This window comes from Myotis brandtii, unplaced genomic scaffold (assembly GCF_000412655.1).
Source record: "Myotis brandtii unplaced genomic scaffold, ASM41265v1 scaffold1234, whole genome shotgun sequence".
Classification (NCBI taxonomy): domain Eukaryota; kingdom Metazoa; phylum Chordata; class Mammalia; order Chiroptera; family Vespertilionidae; genus Myotis; species Myotis brandtii.
In genome coordinates this window covers 321,133-327,972 of record NW_005354309.1, presented here as the reverse complement: position 1 = coordinate 327,972, position 6,840 = coordinate 321,133, and the positions used below count along the sequence as shown (strand labels likewise).

General features: G+C 47.7%; 1 long non-coding RNA gene across 1 annotated transcript; it reads right to left on the bottom strand.

Annotated features, from left to right (window-relative positions):
* Window positions 1–6,078: 6,078 nt before the first annotated feature.
* Window positions 6,079–6,834, bottom strand: LOC106724892. The gene is made up of 2 exons (XR_001360727.1): window positions 6,278–6,834; window positions 6,079–6,196 (listed from the first exon to the last, which is right to left on the bottom strand). It is a non-coding gene; the product is annotated as an uncharacterized LOC106724892 (long non-coding RNA).
* Between the last annotated feature and the right edge of the window lie 6 nt (window positions 6,835–6,840).

Sequence of the window (6,840 nt, the reverse complement as noted above, 5' to 3'; positions counted from 1 at the left end):
ATAGAGAGTTAGAAACATCGATGAGAGAGAAACATCGATCAGCTGCCTCCTGCACGCCCCCGACTGGGGATGTGCCCGCAACCAAGGTACATGCCCTTGGCCGGAATCGAACCTGGGACCCTTCAGTCCACAGGCTGAGGCTCTAGCCACTGAGCCAAACTGGTCAGGGCCGGTCCTTCCTTTTTAAGGCTAAATAATGCTCCACTGTATTCATTCATCCACTGGTGGACGCTTGGATTGCTTCCATTTTGGGCTATTGTGAGTAAGACTATGAACACGGGTGTGCAAATATCGCTTCCAGCCCCTGCTTTCCATTGCTAGACCATGTGGTAATTCTAGGTTTAATTTTTTGAGGAAACACAATACTGTTTTCTAGCTCCATCTTTCTTCTGGGCTGGTTTCATTCTCTGCGAGTTCTTTCATTAAGTGCACTCCCCATCCCTTAACCACACCTTGTATTTCCTTGGCTTCAACATCAGAGAAACCAAGGCTTCTTTTGCTCCAAAGTCTCATGACCTGGTGACCACTGGCTCCCGCTGGCCAATTTTGTCACTACTAAACTAATTACTGTGGCTAGGTCGTAGGCCTAGCTTTTTTTTTTTTTAATGTGTTTTGGTTTTTGTTTTTTTTTTAAAATAACTTTTTAGACAGAGATAAAGGGAGATGGAGAGATAAAAATATTGATGAGAGAGAAACATCGATTGGCAGCCTCCTGCACACTCCCTACTGGGGATCCAGCTTGCAACCCGGGCATCAAACCAGTGACCTCTTGATTCCTGGGTAGACGCTCGACCACTGAGCCACACCAGCTGGGCTCATGGGCCTAATTTTGGAGTCAGGCAGTAGGATCTGAGGATGGAACTACAGATTGAGCTAGGCAGAGGGGTGGTCCCCCATAGCACTGTGGTTAACCCATGTCCACTCTGAGACGGAGGGAAGGCAGCTGGCATGGTTCAAAAAGCTTTCAAGGAGAGGAGTTTCTTGGGTATAATCAGGGGAGTTGGCAGGAGAAATCTGTGAAGATTGCAAGAAGTGAGGCGAGCCCCCCAATGCAGGGGTCCTGGTAGAACCCAAAACGTACTCAGGGGCCAGGCATCAAGGTAAATAAATATCTTTACTTCTACATAGAAGGGTGCACAGCACATGGCCTGGAAGCCGGGGCACACAGAGCAGGTGGTCTGCTCGGCTTTTTAATCCTGAGGCCCGTGACCTGTCCCTCACTCTTGATTGGAGCTCAGGCGCACAGTCTTTCCCGATTGGCTAATTCAAAGGGAGGGGCTGGCCTTTGCCATTTTAAGATGGCGCCCCCCAGGGGAGCTGCAAGTCATGCGGCCAGCATGGTGGCTGCCAAGTCACACAGTCCCAAATGGCAGCTGTCTAAACTGTTCTTTGACAGAAAAGATGACTTGTTTCTTCTCACAAGATGAGGAAGACAAGCGGATGATGTTCCTGAGGACAGCGAAGTCCTGAGGATGGCCTGACCAATGTGGCTCAGTGGTTGAGCTTCGACCTAGGAACCGGGAGGTCATGATTCTGAAGTATAGTAACCTCCATCTGGGGTAAAAACTGCTGTTTAAAATTTTAACCCGGCTATTCTGGCTTCTGTAAACGCTTGCTTGCTTAAATAATAGGGAAAATAATAAGACTACTCCCCACTCCAGAGAGGCCATAAACTATGCCCAGACAGAGTTGTCAGTGCTGGCGCCAGGCCAGGCTTTGAGATACGGTCTCACGGCCCTGTCCCAGGAAACAGGACTTTTTCTCAGAAGGTCGGGAAGTCTCGTTCCACATTTGGAAAACAAAGAGCCGAAAAACATATAAATTGAAAAGACTTCCACCATATTGGGCCGCAGAATTTGAGAAGCAAGAGTTCCTCCGGGCCTGCTAGCGCTAGCGAAAATGAACAGGACTCCAAATAAATTTGGCTTATTGATTAAGGCGTCTTCTGATTTACAATATAACAATTCGATTCCCAGTCAAGGCAAAGCCCGGGTTGTGGGCTTGATCCCTAGTAGGGGGCGTGCAGGAGGCAGCCAATCAATGATTCTCTTTCATCATTGACGTTTTTCTGTCTCCCTCTCTGAAATCAATAAAAATATATTTTAACGAAACAAAACAAAACTCTGAGGATGGCAGAACCTGTTTAGAGGAAGTGCAAGAGGATGCACAAGAGGATGGGGACAGGCCTTAATCTTCAGCCAACGAGGGGAGGGTGTAATGGGGAGGACAGGGGTGTAGCCAGATGACAGGGGGTGTCAGTTCAGGCAAGGAAGTAAGAGGATGGCTGTGCATACAGAAATTGTTAACTATGTTGTAATGGAAAGGCAAAGGTAGGAGGCTGGGTTAGGGTGGAAATACAGGGATAAGAGAGGGAAGATGGCTTCTGGAGTCTCCATCTTGTACGGTAACCAAGTAGAGACCACAGACAAGGAGCATGACAGATGTAGCATGTCAGAGGTTGGGCTGAACACCTCTTGTGCAGCAGCTCCTGGTGGGTGGGGAAGGTGTGGGCCCTGATAAACTACACTTTTAAGGGCGTTTTAGTTTCCTCTACACTTTCACTGCAGCCCAGTGGATCTTCTCAATTAAAAACACCAGGTTGGCCCGGCCGCTATGGCTCAGTGGTTGAGCATCTACCCAGGAACTGAGAGATCATGGTTCCATTCCCGGTCAGGGCACATCCCCAGGTGGTGGGCTCGATCCCCAGAAGGAGGTATGCAGGAGGCAGCCAATCCATGATGTTTCTCTCACCAATGTTTCTATCTATCCCTCTCCCTGAAAACCAATAAAAACATTTAAAAAATTAAGGGCTCTATTAAAACAAAACACGACACAACACACACCACCAGGTTGAATGGGGCACAAATCTAGTAGGCAATAGTCACAATCATTAACTGTCTCTCCAGCATCCACTCCAGGCTGGCTGCTCCAGCAACCCTTTGAGGTTGAAAAACTGACCAAAGCTGTCCAGGAATCCTCCATAGAGGTGGTTGTTGGGAATCAGGATCCTACCTGCCCCTTACTTTGCTTGGGGCCCCTTTGATAGGGGCTGCCTTAGAGGAATAAGATCCTCAAAAGCAAGTTCTTTAAAAAATGTAACCTTGGGCCCCTCCCAAGAAAGGTCTACAGCAGTGATTTTCAACCTTTTTTAAATCTCATGGCACACATAAATTAATTAATTACCAAAATTCTGCAGCATACCAAAAAATACATTTCCTGCCCATCGAACAAAAAAAAATAGGTATAATTTTGATTCATTCACTCTGGATGGCTATTGTGTTGGCTGTTACTGTTTTATTTTTTAGTGATTTGAGAGAGAAAAACATTGATTGGTTGCCTCCTGCATGAGCCCCAACCAGGATTGAATTCAAAGCCTGGGTACGTGCCCTGACCAGGAATTGAACCCTCCACCCTTCGGTGTATGGGAAGATTCTCCAACCAACTGAGCCACACCACTCAGGGCTGTTGTCATTTTTTAAATTTGACAATCTAAAGGAAAAGAGGCAGGTGCCCCTGACTAAACAGTCAGGTATTACATGTGGCATGCCCTAGCTGGTTTGGCTCAGTGGATGGAGTGTCAGCTTGCGGACTGAAGGGTCCCGGGTTCGGTTCTTGCCAAGGGCACATGCCCGGGCTGTGGGCTCGATCCCAGTGGGGGGTGTGCAGGAGGCAGCCAATCGATGATTCTCTCTCATCATTGATGTTCCTATCTCTTTCTCCCTCCCCATCCTCTCTGAAATTAATAAAAAAATTCTTGTGGCACACCAGATGAAAAATCACTGGTCTGCAGACTTGGAGTCAGAAAACTAGAAACCTTTCCTGTTCTACCACTTGGTAGCGCTGTTAGCTTAGCCAAATTGCCCTGCTTCTGAGAGGTAAAGCCCCTTAGTGTTAAAAGCCAGTTATTACCTTCATCACAACCTGGAAAATTCTAAACTTAATCATCTGAATACAGCTGCCATTACTTTTACCAAACTTTTCATTAATCTCAAGCTCTATTTGTTTATGAAAGATATTCATCCCTGGCTGGGTAGCTCAGTTGGTTAGCTTGCAATTCAGAGCACATATAAGAATAAACCAATAAATTTATAAATAAGTAGAACAATAAATAGATGTTTCTCACCCTCTCTCTAAAATCAATTATAATTTTTTTTTTTTAAGAAAGGTTTTCAAGTTGGGGGGAGGAAGTTGCAGAATGTCTATTATTTATGTGAAACAGAAACAGAGATACAATTAAGCATCGTTGGGAGTAAAATGCCTGTGTAGAGAGACACAAAAAACTTTACAACAGCTGCTAAGGAGGAGGGTACCTGGGGGAGGAAGATAGACTTTTCCTCTCACATCCTCTTGCTCATTTGACATTTTATATCATGTGAATAGGTTATCAGTTCAAATTTCTGTGTTAATAAAAAGCAGTAAGGTCCTGCCGGTATGGCCCAGTGATTGAGCTTCAACCCATGAACCAAGAGGTCACCAATTCGATTCCTGGTCAGGGCACATGCCCAGGTTGCAGGGTTCGATCCCCAGTGGGGGTGGGGGTGTGTGCAGGAGGAAGCAGACTGATGATTCTCATCATTCGTGTTTCTATCTCTCTATCCTTCTCCCTCTAAAATCAATAAAAAGCTTATTTTTTAAAAAGTAGGTACAGCATGCACCCATTTCTGTAATCATATCTTTACAACTTTTAAAAAAACAACCCTCAGCCCTAGCTGGTTTTGCTCAGTGGATAGAGCATTGGCTTGCGGACTGAAGGGTCCCGGGTTTCCGGCTCGATTGAGGGGGGGGCGGGGAGGGCCCGCTCAGGAGGCAGCCAATCAATGATTCTCTCTCATCATTGATGTTTCTCTCCTTCTTCCTTTCTGAAATTAATAATTTAAAAAAACACACAAAACAAACAAACAAACAAAAAACCCTCAGCCAAGGATATGTTTTTTTTATTTTCTAAAATAATGTTACTTGGGTTCTGGCTAGGAAAGAATTCAGAGCCAGACCCAAACTATACGGGAACATTTGGTAAATCACATAGGTAAATAAGTAATTCCTAGAAGAAATGGGCTTAAGAAACAAGTTATAGAGGTTAAAGGAAGGGCCCTTGGAGCTTGGGAGTGAGGAAGCTAATGGTAACATGCCTGGGGCAGGGAGGAGAGGGAAGGGAAAAGGAAAGGGAAAGGCACACATGCTCCCAGAGGGAGAGCGCCTGAGGATATGTTTTCTTGCTTTCAAAGAGAGGAGGGGGGTGAGGGGGAGAAGCATGGATATGAGAGAGAAACTTTGATGGGTTGCCTCCCAAAGGCACCCCAATCATGGATTGAATATAAACCTAGGTATGTGCCCTGACGGGAACCGAACCTGTTACCTTCTGGTGTATGGGAGGAAGTTTCAAGCAACTGAGTAACCAGGTCAGGGCCACCCGCCCTTCTGAATAATAACTATAATCTGGGGCATTTGTCCTGCACTAAAATTCTCCAAGTGCTTTTTAAAAAAAAATTTTTTTTTTAAATTGATGTCAGAGAGGGAGAGGGAAAGAGAGATAGAAACATCAATGATGAGAATCATTGATTGGCTGCCTCCTACATGCCCCCCACTGGGGATCAAGCCCGCAACCTGGGCATATGCCCTGGCCAGGAATCGAACCGGCGACCTCTTGGTTCCTGGGTCAACGCTTAACCGCTGAGCTACACCCGGCTGGGCTGCCAAGTGCTTTTTTATTATTACTATTTCGTAGAAAAGGAAACGGGGGATCGATCAGACTTTGGTTTTACCGGGGGCCTCAAACCTAGGGCAGGCACTGGACATTGCATCGTTTACAAATTAGCTGTGCCGTCCCTCCGTTTTTGCAAGGAAGACCCGCTACTAGGCTATAAGTCTTGAATTTCTCATCTCTTTCAGGAAGAAACCCTTTTCAACAACTCCTTATTCTGGACCCAGCCTCGCCTAACAACCATGCCTGTCGAGCGCCAGCCTGACCCTTACACTGGAGGGGGCAGAGCTTAGTTTAGATACAGGTTGTACATCAGGGATCTTACACGGCGCTCGGGAGGATTCCCCGACAGGCTTGTAAAGAAAAGGTAGCATGTCCTCGGTCCCCAGGATCTTTCTTTATAAGACCAAACTGGTGGCCCAGCGTCTGAGTCCCAGCACCGGTTCTCCCGTGAACCCTCAAGTCTTTTTTTTCGCAGTGCCTCAGTGTCTCCATCTGTGAAAGAGAGGCGGAATGACCCGACCAGCTCAGCTCCGCATTCCGGCGGCTCGGGACACTGCCGTCTCACACTCGCACCTCGGGTCTTCTCCGCTCCTTGCGGAGATGCGGGGAGGGGGTTGGAAGCTCGGCGGGCAGGCCGCCTTTCGAGGAAACGCCTCCTCCGCAGAGATCCAGCTATTATGAGGGCGGTAACGGGCCAGATTCCCAGAGGCGTTTCCGCCAACGTACACATGGCGGCGGGTTTAAGATGGTGGCCGCGCATGAGCGTAAACTCCGCGCTTCAGTGAGGACCAGCCACTCGCCCGGAATTACGTGAAAAGGCGGCTCAAAACCGTCAATAAGAGAGCGCTGACGTCGTCACATGATGTAGGCCGACCAATACAACGCAGGGAAAGCGAACAGTCCTCATCACGTGGCCAAGGAGGAGTCCGAATTTGCCACTGTCACATGACCAAGCAAAGGCGTGGAAAGGGGAGGGGGACGTTCCGACGCCACGTGACGAGCTCGCAACGTCTACGCCCTCATCACGTGACCAGAACCTACCTCCTCTCTTTTCGTCCCTCTCACTCTCTCAAGCTGGGTCTGCGTCGAACGCAACGCGGCGGCGAGGGGGCGGGGCTTCGGGTCGTCACGTGGCT